Source organism: Theropithecus gelada, chromosome 1 (genome assembly GCF_003255815.1).
Source record: "Theropithecus gelada isolate Dixy chromosome 1, Tgel_1.0, whole genome shotgun sequence".
Lineage (NCBI taxonomy): Eukaryota > Metazoa > Chordata > Mammalia > Primates > Cercopithecidae > Theropithecus > Theropithecus gelada.
Window position 1 is genome coordinate 207,138,568 of NC_037668.1, and position 15,241 is coordinate 207,153,808.

A 15,241-nucleotide genomic window follows, 5' to 3' on the forward strand; every position below is an offset into this window, starting at 1 on the left:
AAATCAAAAGGTAAAGTTTGCCAGGATGAATTTAAAAACATGATCAAACGATATGATCAAATGCTAGAAAAGACATACTTTAGATTCAAGGATATAAACAGGTGGAAAGTAAAAGGGTAGAAGAAGTAAACCAAGAGAGTTAGAGTGTTTTGTGGGTGACTATTATTATTTATTTGTACTAATATCTGACAAAGTAGACTTTGAAACAAAAGTTTTTACTAAGAAAAAGAAAAGCATTTTATAATGATTAAAGGGTCAATTCATTAAGAAGATAAAATAGTTATAAACCTACATGTGCCCAACAACAGAACCTCAAAACGTAAAGAACAAAAACTGACAGAATTAAAGGGAGAAGTTAATAATCCAACAACAATAGTTGGAGACTTTAATATCTTGACTTTCAATAATGGATCAAACAACTAGGCAGAAGATTAACAAGGAAATAGAAATCTTGGGCAACAACATGTAGATATCCTGTACTGGTAGCATGGAGCACCATCTAAAATTTGGTTTGGATGTCAACACTAGTGACATCACACAAACAACACAAGGTTCTAAAAACGCTTATTACTCACTCAATGAATCTATCTGGGGAAAGCAGGGCACGTCTTTTAGCAAGTCTGAAAAAGCTCAACAGAGCACAGAAATATTTTTATTGGGTTGGGAAATATACATGTTAAGTGGCTGAATTGTATGGCATGTGAATTATACCTCAATAAAGCTGTATTCAAAAAACAAATAAACCAAAATATGTACTTGAAGGTATCTGACTCCTTCACATGATAGTGAAGAATTATTCAATTTAGATTTTAAGATTTGATTTTTCCCTTGTGTGTTTACCAGTTCTGAAGGGGCAATTTATTCTGAGAATGTTGTGATTAGGAAGGACACTCAGAGGGCTTCTGGAATATGAAAATATTCTGTATGTTTACCTGGCTCATGATTACAAGAGTATTTGCTTTATAAAAATTTATTAAGCTGTGTATATATGTTTTATGCATTTTTCTCCGCAAGTACTCTACCTTAAAATAAAATAGTGATTTTTAAAAAGATATATATTCTGGTAAAGTTACCAAAATTTGAAGATAAGGAATCTGTTGGGTAATCCGATAAAAAAATAGGTAAATAAATAAAGTTACCTATAAAAGGAAAGTGGTAGCTTGACCTCAAAATTTTCTTCAGATTTATATAATGTGAGAAGTTGATGAAATTATGGTTACAAAACCCTCTGTGAAAGATCAATGTACATTTTTGCTACTTGATATACTTTGGATATTTGTTCCTTCCAAATCTCATGTTGAAATCTGATCCCCATCTGTGCAGGTGGGCGTGGTGGGAGGTGTTTAGGTCCCGAACGCAGATCCCTCATGAATGGCTTGGTGCCATTCTCAGAGAGAGGGAGTTCTCACTCTTAGTTCCTGGGAGAACTGATTGTTGAAAATAACCCGGCACCTCCCTCCTCTCTCTGGTGCTCTCTCTCACCATGTGACACACCAGCTCCCGTTTGCTTTCTGTCGTGAGTGGAAGCAGCCTGAAGCCCTCCCCAGAAGCAGATGCTAGTGCCATGCTTCTTGTACAGCCAGCAGAACTGTGAGCCAAATAAACCACTTTTCTTTATAAATTACCCAGCCTCAGGTATTCCTTTACAGCAACACAAAAAGACTAAGGCACTGTTATTATGGTGGATCTAAAAATTTTTGTAAGAGATAGTGGTAGCTTCCATTGAATAATCTCTCTGTGCCTGGCACTATTATTAGCATTCCACATCTATTCGCTCTTTTAGTCCACAACACCACTCTCTGAGGAAGGTGCTATAATCATTCCCATTTTACAAGCAAGAAAACAAGCACAGAGAGGTTAAGTAAATTGTCTGTGTGCTAAGGGATCACGGCCAGTTTCAAACCTCAGCACAGTGAGTTCCAAGCCCACGCTCCAGAGCTGCATCTGAACCACTGCATTACCTCTAAGCAAAACAGTCATTTAAGCATGAAGGCCATGTAACGTGTAAGAATTCAGAAGACAACATTCGCACGAGTCTTCTTGGAAGGGGTTACCAAAGGATGAACTTCTGTTAACCAAGTAATGAATTGAGAAACTGACAAAAAACCAGATGTGAGCACTGAGTCCATTTAGTATAAATAAGACTAAAACAAAGGTACTGCTTATGATATAGAGCAAGACACAAATGATACCAAATCCGTACATGAAGAAATGATACAACTAACTAAAGCTATCAAAAGAAATGGGAGAAGAAGCTGGGCGTAATGGCTCATGCCTGTAATCCCAGCACTTTGGGAGGCCAAGAGGGGCGGATCATTTGAGGTCAGGAGTTCAAAACCAGCCTGGCCAACATGACAAAACCCTGTCTCTTCTAAAAATACAAAAAAAAATTAGCCAGGGCATAGTGGTGGATGCCTGCAATCCCAGCTACTTGGAAGGCTGAGTCAGGACAATTGCTTGAACCCAGGAGACGGAGGTTGCAGTGAGCCGAGATGGTGCCACTGCACTCCAGCCTAGGCGACAGAGCAAGACTCTGTTTCAAAAAAAAGAAAGAAAGAAAAAGAAATAGGAGAAGAGAGAAGGTAAGAAGCCCGAAGACATTTAATTCTGACACACCAAATAATAGATGTATAAAGATATTTAATGGTATAGGAGTAAATCCTAAGAAACATAAACTTACCAGATAAAGCTGAGTGGTAGAGGAGCAGAAGAAAAGAAAAAGAACTAAAAATAAACTATTTTTAACCCTGTTTATAGTAAGAAATCAATAGAGAACATCTAAAAAAGATTAAATTAACATGTTAAATTTAAAAAGATACCTCTAAAGCCAAAAACTATAATTCTTCCAAATTTTCAGAAGCTGCATAAAACAAAATAGTAAAAAAACACAAACTACATAGTGAAAGATTGTTTTTAAAGTAAAAGAAACAAATGAAACACAAAATGTGATAAAAAAAAATGGCACAAAATATGTTGGTAATATCGATAAGTGTAAATGGCTTTAACTTACCTATTAAAGGAAAAAAGGAATCCAAATGAATCTTAGAGAAAATCCAAGAATTGGTTGTTTATAGGAGATACACCTATGAAAGAGTGTCTCAGACAAACTGAAAGTAATAAAAATAGGCAAAAGCTCCTCAGACAAACGGGGAACAAATGGTAGGTGGGTGTGTGATAAGGGAAGCTCAAAATCTTATCAAATAAAATTAATGAAATCAAATTATTAAATGAGACAATCTTCATAAAGAAAGAAATTCACAATACAAAATTTGAAGTTATGTATATCCATGATCAAAAGAAAATAGCACCAACATTTATCAGTTAAAATATTTGGAATATGTCCAGGTGCAGTGGCTCATGCCTATAATCCCATCGCTTTGGTAGGCCAAGGCAGGTGGATCATTTGAGGTCAGGAGTTCAAGACCAGCCTGATCAACATGGTGAAACCCCATCTATACTAAGATACAAAAATTAGCCGGGTGTGGTGGCAGGCTTCTATAATCTCAGCTACTCTGGAGGCTAAGGCAGGAGAATCCCTTGAACCCAGGAGGCAAAGGATGCAGTGAGCCAAGATCATGCCACTGTATTCCAGCCTGGGCAACAGAGTGACACTCCTTCAAAATAATAATAATAATAATAATAAAATTTAAAAATATATATATAACTTAATTTGGCTGAGCGCAGTGGCTCACACCTGTAATCCTGGCACTTTGGGAGGCTGAGGTGGGTGGATCCCCTGAGGTCAGGAGTTCAAGACCAGCCTGGCCAACATGATGAAATCCCATTTCTATTAAAAATACAAAAAGTAGCCAGGCATGGTGGAGGGCACCTGTAGTCCCAGCTACTCAGGAGGCTGAGTTGTGAGAATCGCTTGGGCCTGGGAGGCAGCGGTTGCAGTGAGCTGAGATTGCACCACTGTACTCCAGCCTAGGCGACAGACTGAGACTCCATCTCAAAATTTTTAAAAGAGTAAAAATAATAAGCATTTTTGGAATAAATAAGAAACAACCTAAAGAAGGATTCAATTCTCCTTTTTCTGCCCATTACACATCAAATAAATAATAAAGTTATTAATAATTCCTGAATAACATAATTGATATGTGTATGTCAACTATGAACTCCATTTATATAGAATGTACCATCATTTCAAACATTCTCAGAGCACTCACAGAATCTGAGTCTATATTCATAAAAGAAAATCTCAACGAACTCACAAGAGGAAAAACAATACAAATAGTATTTTCTGATCATAATTTAATAAAATTAGAGGCTAATAGCCAACTAGGAAAGAAACCAATATCTATCATCCAGAATTTTTAAAAATTTTTGCTCAAAACCTGTTGGTTCAAAAAATAAGTAAAGATCAAAATAATGAAATATCTAACGTATCTTATTGAAAACTGATAGTATATCAGTACCAATAGGATCCAAAAAGGGAAAAAATATTAGCTCTCAAAGGAAAATATACAGACCCAAATAATTATGCTATCAAAAATATGTAGAGGAGACCACTGGTTGTCTACCAGAAACCACTGTCCCCTTCTTGAAGAATAATGCACACCACATTTCCCAGAACATCTTTTGGGGAGTTGCAGCCACGCAACTGAGTTCTGGAACAGTAGTGGGAGAGACGTCTGTATCCTGTCAGGCCCAGCACATTCAGCTTCCCAGATGTTCTTCCAGGTCCTTCTGCTGGCTGGGTGCTCGTGACAGTAAAGTTGCTATGAAGTGTCTCTGTCCATGTGTATTGCTGTAAAGGAATACCTGAGGCTGGGTCGTTTATAAAGAAAAGAGGTTTATTCGGCTCACGATTCTGCAGGCTGAACAAGAAGCATGGCATCCGTATTTGCTTCTGGTGAGGGCCTCAGGCAGCTTCCACTCATGGTGGAAGGCAAAAGGGAGTTGGTGTGTGCAGGTCACATGGCAGGAGAGAAGGCAAAAGAGAGAGGAGGGAGATCCCCAGCTCTTTTTAATCAGCTCTTCTAGAAACTAATACAGTGAGAACTCACTCATTACCACAAGGAGGGCACCAGGCTGTTCACCATGGATCTGCCCTTATGACCCAAATACCTCTGACATTGGGATCAACTTTCTTTTTTTTTTTTTGAGATGGAGTCTCGCTCTGTCGCCCAGGCTGGAGTGCAGTGGCGTGATCTCGGCTCACTGCAAGCTCCGCCTCCCGGGTTCCCGCCATTCTCCTGCCTCAGCCTCCAAGTAGCTGGGACTACAGGCGCGCACCACCACGTCCGGCTAATTTTTTGTATTTTCAGTAGAGACAGCGTTTCACCGTGTTAGCCAGGATGGTCTCGTCTCCTGAGCTCGTGATCTGCCTGCCTCGGCCTCCCAAAGTGCTGGGATTACAGGTGTGAGCCACCACGCCCGGCGGGATCAACTTTCAAAATGAGACTTGGTGAAGCCAAACACACATATCCAAACCATAGCAGGAAGCCACAAGTTATGTTCAGCCTGGGTCTCTGACTATGAGGAGGACATCCACATGGCTGAACTGAGTTCCTGCCCAGGTGTTCTAATAAGCCAGATAACATTTTTTATTGTGTTAAGCAACTAAATTGTAGGGATTTGTTTGTTACCATAGTATTACCTACCATACCGAACACAGGAGCTATTACCTGGAAATAGTGTACTAATATAATAAAACCTAAAAGAGCCAACATTGCCTGAGCAGTTGTTTAACAACTGAGGAACAAGGAGGCATGGCAGCCTGCCTGGAAAGATGGAGACCCAAGTTATGAGGTGATCAAAGACTTTGCAAAACTCACCTTTAGGAATTTGGAGGACTTACCAACTACCAGCAAACCCATGGCTCCAGAGGTGGAAAAAAAAATGTTTGTTTATATGTGTTGCCAGTTCTTGGCTCCATTTTGCAAATTATAAGAAGAAAGAATTCAAGTTTCAAAGCAGAACACCAAAGCCTTGAATAACTTCAGCATAGAAAAACTGAGTAATAGGCACAAATATCTGCTTCTTACATGGAAATAAATTGCAATAGAAATAAATTAATTTTTACTGCATTAAGTCACCAAAATTTGGGGGATCCATTTGTTACTGCAGCTTAGCCTATCCTAATTAATACAAGAAACAATAAAAATAAACAAATTAGACATTGAAAGCAAGAATTAAGAAAAATAATAACAATTAACCCAGGGAAGGCAGATGGAATGTACGGATAACTATAATTGCAACAGAAAATACAAAAATAAATAGAACTGAAAAATAATTACAGCCGGGTGTGGTGGCTCATGCCTGTAATCCCAGCACTTTGGGAGGCCGAAGTAGGTGGATCACCTGAGGTCAGGACTTCGAGACTAGCCTGGCCAACATGGCAAAACCCCGTCTCTACTACATATACAAAAATTAGCCAGGTGTGGTGGCGGGCACCTGTAGTCCCAGCTACTCGGGAGGCTGAGGCAGGGAGAATAGATTGAACCTAGGAGGTGGAGGTTGCAGTGAGCTGAGACTGCACCACTGTACTCTAGCCTGGGCTACAGAGCAAGACTCTGTCTCAAAATAATAATAATAGTAATAATAATAGTAATTACAAAGCTGGTGGGGGGTGGGCACAGGAAACAATAACATAGATAAATTAATAGCCAACCTAAGCAGAAACAAAGGGTAAAGGACAAATAGGCACAAAGGAAATGAAAAGGAGAAAACAAATAGAAAAAGAAGAAATTAAAAAATCTTAAGAGAATAGTTTGCTCTTGAGTAGTCAAATAAACGTAGAACCTAGGTATAAATTGGATAATCATCTAGAAAAATATAAATTGTGAAATCATGCCCCAGAAGATACTGAAAATCTTTATGTATTGAAATAAGAGAAAAATGATTTGTAGAAGAAATAGAGAATATTATTACAAAACTATAATTTCAAGAAGCACCAGGCCCAAGTTATTTCACAGCAGATTTTTATATCAGCTTTATGAAATAGGTAATTCCAATGTAACTTAAGCTATTTCAGAACACTAAACAAGAGGAAAAATCCTTCTAAATTCTCTGTATGAAGGTAGCATAATACATTCCAAAAATTCAATAAAAATCCATAAATACACTCAATCCCAATTATGAATGATGATGTAAAAATCCAAATTAGGTATTAGAAACAAATGTAGCAACACATAAAAACCCGAAGAGGGTTCATCCCTGGAGTACAAGGATGGTCAAAACATAAAGGATGCCTAGTAAAATAGGGAAATTTTGGATGTCCATTAGGAAGACTACTATTTATATTGTTCTGGGCCATCGGTCAATGGATTAGAAAAAAAATTCCTGTGAAGAAAACCTTAAAATGTAACTGAAAGAAACAAAAAAGACTAAGCAAATGGAAAGGCATAGACACTGTGTACCCAGAAGATTCAGTGTCATAAATATACTAATTCTTGCTAAACTGACGTATAACTCTAACATTATCTCGATTTTGAAAACCCACAGGAAGAAACTAAAATTACACATCACAACACAGATGGATCTTAGAAATAAAATGTTGATCTCAATAAGCTCAAAGGAGTATATGATTCCATTTATATGAAATTAGAAAACAGGCAAACCTAATTTGCTATGACAGGCCAGCAATTAGAAGGAAACACAGGGAGTTTCTGGGCTTCTGGCAATGCTCTGCTCCTTGATCTGTGAACTGCTCACAGGCATGAGTGTAGTTTGTATTCAGTATGAATGATTAAGCAAAGAAGAATTGTCAGGAAAATTCTAGAAAAAAATATTAGTGACGATTAGTCCTAGCAGACACTATAATATTGTGGCACGGAGGGAGGGGTAGACAGACTTGTCAGTGAGATGGGACAGAGAACCAGGAAGTGGTATGGAATAGAAGAAAACCTATGAAAAATAATTTTCAGTAAGTGGGAAAGACTATTTGTACTACGACTTAGAAACCATAAAGGAACAGATTCAACAACAGATTCAACTATGTAGAAGTAAAAGCAAGAAAACAAGCAAGCAAGACAGAAAGAGAGAAAGTGCGGAGGGAATGAAGAAAGAAAGAGAGAGGAAAGAAAGAAAAAGAAAAAATCTAGACAAATCAGGAAAAATATGTGAACCTCATGACCAAGACATATAGTTATTTAGTATACACAGACCTCCTAAGCATCAATAAGAAAAGACCAACCAAAAATGGACAAAGAGAAATAACAGTTCACAGTAAGGGTAATTAAATGACCCAAACATAGGAAAAAACGTGCAATCTCACATATATATATACACACACACACACACACATATATATATAGACAGAGAGATGCATACATCTATCTCTGGATGTATTGTGTACATCTATTTCTGGAAAGATACAAATTAAATTCTTAAGCAAGAAATGGATGGCTGGGGAGTAAAGAGTATGGGAGAGAATTTTAACTTTTCAAATTATCCTTTTGTGTATATGACCTTTTCAAAACGTGTATTTTATTCCATTTTATTTAAAGATATGTGTATAAAAATAATTAGAGAACAGACATCCAAGTTTTTCTAGGTTACTTCTACATGGAAAACATTTTAAAAGATGGAGGCAACTAATCAAGAGAATAATTAACAGCTAAGAGAATATTAACTTTGCTTTCAGAAGTAGGGTTAGAATCCATCTAAGTAGGAAAAATAAAGTTTTCAGTACCAAAGTTAATATGAAGGAGAATCAATATTGTGTATAAATGGAAGCTGTGGCTCAAAACCATAATTTGTCAATATTTTTCGAGATGTTTAATTTGAAATCTTTGCATTAGGCTGGGGGCATTTTTTTTTTAATATATTCTTACATTATTACAGAAAACCAGTTTGTCCAAGAGAATTGTCAGGTAAGGAAATACCCCTGAAAGAGATACTTACTGGAAACTTTCACTCACTGAACCCTCAACTTTGTCAAGTGACATTGTAAAAGATTAGGAAGACTTCAAATGACCTTGTTATTAAGTAGCAACCACAAATAATACTTCACATTTATATGACACATTATAGTTTTCAAAGTACTTCACGTTCACCAGTGCCTTCAGGATAACAAAGACCACCCTATAGGGTAACAACAACATCCCGAAAATTCAGGAAGGCCACATCCTAACGCAGATTCTATGTCTTTGGGCACTGAAAATTCTTACACAGAATAAGTGATAACCAGGAGGTTAGATAAAGCAGCAATGGGAATGGATTCAAACAGAGCAGTCATAACTGGTATGTTCCGCATTCACATATAAGAGAAGAAAAGGTTAGATAAGTTAATTTAAGAGTGCTTTGGAAATGTCAGAAAATATTTTAAAATACTGCGGAAAAAACAGAGATTATTTCATGAAAGAAACTGGAACTACATAGATTGTGCTAAGTTAGCGTACGCTTCATGCAGTAACTGGAAATAAATGATTGGATTTATTTAGTCTTTCTTTTCTGAGAATTTCAAAAGAGCTGTTCAATTTTATCATCTCATTACTGCTCATTATAGTCATTATGTAGTGTTCTTAAAGGGGTATGTTAATACTAGTCTAATTTTATATGTGGATGAAAAATTTGGAGAACTGAACAAAATCTCAAGGTCTCTAAAATGGTCAGTGGTGTAAGTTCAGCTTTTAATGAATGTCACATTCCACTTTAAGGAAGTTACACCTCCCAAAACTAGACCTGATATCCAGAAAACCATCATTTCCATAGAACAAATAAGATATAAGGCACTACAGGGTAAATTTGTGCAGGGAAGGAAAGTTAACTCACAAAAACAGGTAGTACGACCAACTTTTGGCATTTAAAAAACAAACACAACAAGTATAAACCAATTTCTCTATGATTTATTCTCTGTGACCTTAGAAGGATGACTAGCCTTTTCAAAAAAATAATCTTTGTCCTCTGTGTCCTTTGTTTAATATTTCTAGCAGGTTGTGAAGAATTACTCATTATGTTTGAAAAGAGTCCAGTGAATTGTAAATACAATAAAACCAATTTTCATCAGACAAATGTACAAAAACGGCAACTCAGGGTAGAATGGCAGCCTTCCTATCTCCGGTTCAAGGTCAGGAGCTTGATAGTTTACTTCAGAAAGGATATCTTCAAGGGTTTACAAAAGACCTGGGCTTTCTGGAACCACTCAGGTTTTTACATTGTTGCATTATTGAATGAAGTAGCTCATTGTCCATTTCAGCAGTGCTTGCTGTAATCTGTCACTCTAAGCATGAACAGGCAGGGCTCCAGTCCTGTCCACTGATTAAAGTTACAGAAATTCTAAAAAATCACAATTACTCTGTTTAAATAGCTGAAAGGCAGCTGAAGCTGTGAGAATAAAGAGTAACCTAACACAGGCTGAATTCAAAGCTTTGACACAACAGATGCCAATAAATGTTAACTTATTACTGTTCCTGTATCATCAGCACCATCAGCATTGTGGTCATTATTCTTACTTGTTTAATCGCACATCTTTTTTTTTTTTTTACTTGTTTGTTTTAACTTGTCACTAAACTGAAGCTCAAGACCCCACATCTTCAAATGCATGAAAATGAACCAGAGAACCAGACTCAAGGGAAAAAAGCTAATTCACAAGTTCACAAGACCTTCAAAAAGAACTTCATGCTACTTTTTACTAACACCTCCTTCATTTATAATTACTCAACTGTAATACTGATGTAATGAACTGGGCCTTCAGAGAATGTGAAAGTCGAGACACTCCCTTGTAGTATTTGTTCACTTAAACTTTCTCCAGATAATTGCTTGCCAAACCCCTCTTGTCCCTCAAGTCTTCGCTCAAATCTTATCTTCTCAATGAGGCTACCCTGTCCTCCCTACTGAATACCAGGCCACCTCCCGTCCCCATTCCTGGCCCATCTTACCCATCTTTTCTTACACTCCTTTTACTTTTTATACAGAAGTTATCAAATTCTAACATACTACATAATTTACTTATTTATCCTGTCTATTTTTCACTTAATCCTCTAAAATATAAGGTCTATGGTAACAGGCAACTTTGTTTTATTCACCATTGTATTCCAAATAACTAGATTAATGCTTGACGTTCACAAAAATAGGTATCAAATGATGAATCTATTCTTTCTGTATATTTTGTCCAATCTGTTTTACAAACCAAATGAATATACTTATTACTTGGATTTATTGCAGCGTTGTTCATGATGAGTAAGTCAGAATACTGATGACAACAGGGCTGGGCACAAAGGCTCAAACTTGTAATCCCAGCACTTTGGGAGGCTGAGGCAGGCGAATCACCTGATTCAGGAGTTCAAGACCAGCCTGGCCAACATGGTGAAATCCTGTCTCTACTGAAAATGCAAAAATTAGCTGGGCGTGGTGGTGGGTGCCTGTAATCCCAGCTACTCCGGAGGCTGAGGCAGGAGAATTACTTGAACCTGGGAGGCAAAAGTTACAGTGAACTGAGATCGTGCAACTGTACACCAGCCTGGGCAACAGAGTGAGATTCCATCTCAAAAACAAACAAACAAACAAACAAACAAACAAAAATGATGACAACAGGATAAAGGTTACAATTAGTCTCTTATACGTATAATTTGGTTTGCTCAGAAAGCATTATGTTTTTAGATGTGATATACTCAAGAGTCTTGGAAGTTACTAGTCCAACTTTTAATTCTGATTATCCTAAGGAAATTGTTTAAATTTTTTTGGCACAGTGAAATTGATCTTTGGCATAGGAAAACATACCAAATGTGGGATAGGGGGAGAAGGAATAAATATGCCTTCCATTGAATTTTCTGCTTTAATAAGTCCTTCATAAACAATATCTAATATTAAAATAACAGCTAACATGTATTAGCACTAGTTAAATGCTATGTTTTAATGCATTAGCTCAATGAATCCTCAAAACAACACCACAGGGCAGATACTATTGTTCCACCATTTTACAAAGGGGAATAAAGAGGAGGTTTCAAGTAACAAAGGCAAAGCCAGGGTTGGAATCTATGTCTTCCTGCATATGCTTGCTGTTAATCGCAGTGTTATATTCCCTTGTATTGCTCAGCAGTTGATGGTGGGCTATACCAGATTATACCACCCAGGTAAAACACACATACATACACACATGCCCTATCTCCCAAATGTAATCCACCGTAAGTATGACAGCTGGCATTTCCAAAGTTTCAGGATACCAATCCAGATGCTTTTTGTCTCAAGATGTTTGGCACGGGACCCAATACGGGCAATCCTATTGAGCTATTAATAATCTCTAAAATTGTGCGTTTTACATCTAGAAATGGAAAGGTTTGGGGGAAAATAACTAAAAGTTGGGGAAAACATTTTATATCCCAAAAAGTTTTCCCTTTTTTAAAGCATTCACATACAGTTTCTGAGGGAGTATTTTTCCTCACCCCTCCCTCTAACCGCTGCAGAGTTTTTCATCTCTCCTCATATCCAGATATCTCAGTCCATTTTTAAGTCCTTTCTAATCTGATTTCCTTTCTCAGCTCCTTCCAAGAAAACATCCTTTTCTCTAGTTGAGTGACCTCAATGGCTGATGAACCCATAATCATTGTTCTGTGTCTCTATGAATACTTTCTTCTTCCATCTCCTCATGATCCCACCACTCTCCTGCCACCTCTTTTTTTTTTTTTTTTTTTTTTTTGGAGACAGAGTCTCACTCTGTTGCCCAGGCTAGAGTGCAGTAATGTGATCTCAGCTCACTGCAACCTCCGCCCCACCCAGATTCAAGCGATTCTCCTGCTTCAGCCTCCTGAGCATCTGAGATTACAGGTGCCTGCCATCATGCCTGGCTAAGTTTTGTATTTTTAGTAGAGACGGGGTTCCACCATGTTGGCCAGGCTGGTCTCAAACTCCCGACCTCAAGTGACGATCTGCCCACCTCAGCCTCCCAAAGTGCTGGGATTACAGGCGTTAGCCACTGCGCTCAGCCAATCTCATCCCTTTTCACTGACCTACTCCTACCCACCCAGAAAGTCCCCACTTATGTTTCATCTGCAAGACTCTCTCTTACTGAGGGTGACCAGCCATCCCAAGACTTCAGGACTGAATGTCCTGTGGCCAGGAATCCAGGACATTTGGTCACCTCACACAACCCTCCTCACTGATACCCACTGTCTTTCAGTTGCTCCACAACTCCATCCATTCCACAAAGCCTGTCCCTCTCTCGGGTTGCTATCTCCTTATACTGGCTTATCTTGACTCTGTAAGACCCTCAATGGAAAGGACAGCTCTGGATTAATGTCCACCATCTCCACTTCCTCATCCCTCATTTTTTCACTGTAAACCACACCCCCCGTTTTGTACTACCGAAGCTGAATTTTTAAACGTCAGAGGTTTCTTCACCACCAATTCCCGTGGCAACTTTTTCCTCTTCTTCCTCTCTAGGGTCATGACTGCTCCTGCAGGCAGATTAGATCTCCTATGAAAGGGATGATCTTTTCTGGTATTAGCTACTTGAGGCGCCTTTCAGACAGGAAACTGAAGTCAAAGCAGGTGCAACAGGAGAGGAAAAGCATAATCACGCTCTGAGCTTATGGTCCTCAGGTCTAAGTGGAACCCAAGAGAGAAAGCCAGGTGTTCTGGGTTAATGTGAGGGCTGAATTCCATTTTGTAGTCTCATTTACCTTTGGTAACATCTTGCTTAAACGCCCCAGCTTTGTCTGTACTGCCCTTGTTATCACAAGGTATTGAACAAAGGGTCTTATGCCCTCACTTGAACAAATGCTTTATCAGCAGAGTTTATTTCCCTTTGTGGACAATTCTCAAATTTTTTTGATCTCAGGACCTCTTAACATGCTTAAAAAATTATTAAAAACCTCAAAGAGTTTTTGTGTATGTGCTTCATAACTATCAACCATTTCTATATTGGAAATTAAAAGAGACATGTGTAAAATATTTATTTATAGCTTTATTTTAAAGATAACATCAATAAATCCATTACATGGTAACATTAAATATATTTTTAGAAATAATCATTTTCCCCAAACTAAAACATATAGGTAATTTGACTGGTATTGTTTCATATGTTTATAAATTTTCTTTATGCCTGGGTTAATAGAAGACAGCTGCATTGTCTTATATGTTTCTGCATTCAACATGTTGCAATATATTGTTCTGGCTGAAGTATATGGAGAAATTCTGGCCTCACACAGATATGTATTTGCAAAAGGCAAAGCATTTTTTTAACTTTTTGTTTGGATGGAACTGTAGATTTACATGCAATTGTAAGAAATAATACAGAGGAATCCTAAAACCCTTCACCTGATTTTCTCCAATGGAATTATGCATAATTATTATGCAACAATTATGCAATAATCATACATAATTACTGTACAATATCACAACTAAGAAGTCAATATTGATAAAATCCGATGACTTTATTCAGATTCCACCAGTCCTACATACATTAACTTGTGTGTATGTGTGTGTGTGTATATTTAGTTCTGTGTGATTTTATCACATATGGTCAAGACACAGTACAGTTCCATCCCACAGGTCTCTCATGCTACTGTTTTTATACCTGTTCCCTTTCTCCCTTTCTCCTTCCCCACCTCTCTAACTCCTGATAACCACTAATCTTTTCTAAGGCAGATGTATCTTTAATAGCCTTTTCGGTAACCATGGATATTCTTTGATACCACACCAAAGCTTAAAAAAAGTAGTAGTCGCTTAAAGATTAGTTGCAATGTGGAATGTGAAACCATTGTCAATGAACTTTTCTTTAATACACTTTGAATGGATCTTTTTGCACACTCTGGAGATACCAAAATGACATTGGTCTTTTGAAACATATTGGTTCTCTGAGCTATTTAGATTTTCCAAATGTTGCCACATCTCATTATCCAATATCAAAAATCTCATTAATTGACATCACTACCAACCTTATCAAGAAAGCCTTTTAAGTATTTGAAAAGTTGTTGAGCTCACATTAGCAGCTAAAAGCTTTTTAAAATCCTGGTTGTTGCTTGGAAGCTCAAATTTTAACACTGATAACAAATACTGCCAGTGGTTTTCCATGGAATAAGAGATTTACTTTGTTCATTTTCAAGAAAATATCTTCTTAGTATCCAAGTCTGAAAAATTATAATTAGTCTATCAATCATTCTTTCAAGTAAAAATGGTGTTCCATACAAAAAACTAGCCGGGCGAGGTGGCAGGCGCCTGTAGTCCCAGCTACTCAGGAGGCTGAGGCAGGAGAATGGCGTGAACCCGGGAGGCGGAGCTTGCAGTGAGCTGAGATCCGGCCACTGCACTCCAGCCTGGGCGACAGAGTGAGACTCCGTCTCAAAAAAAAAAAAAA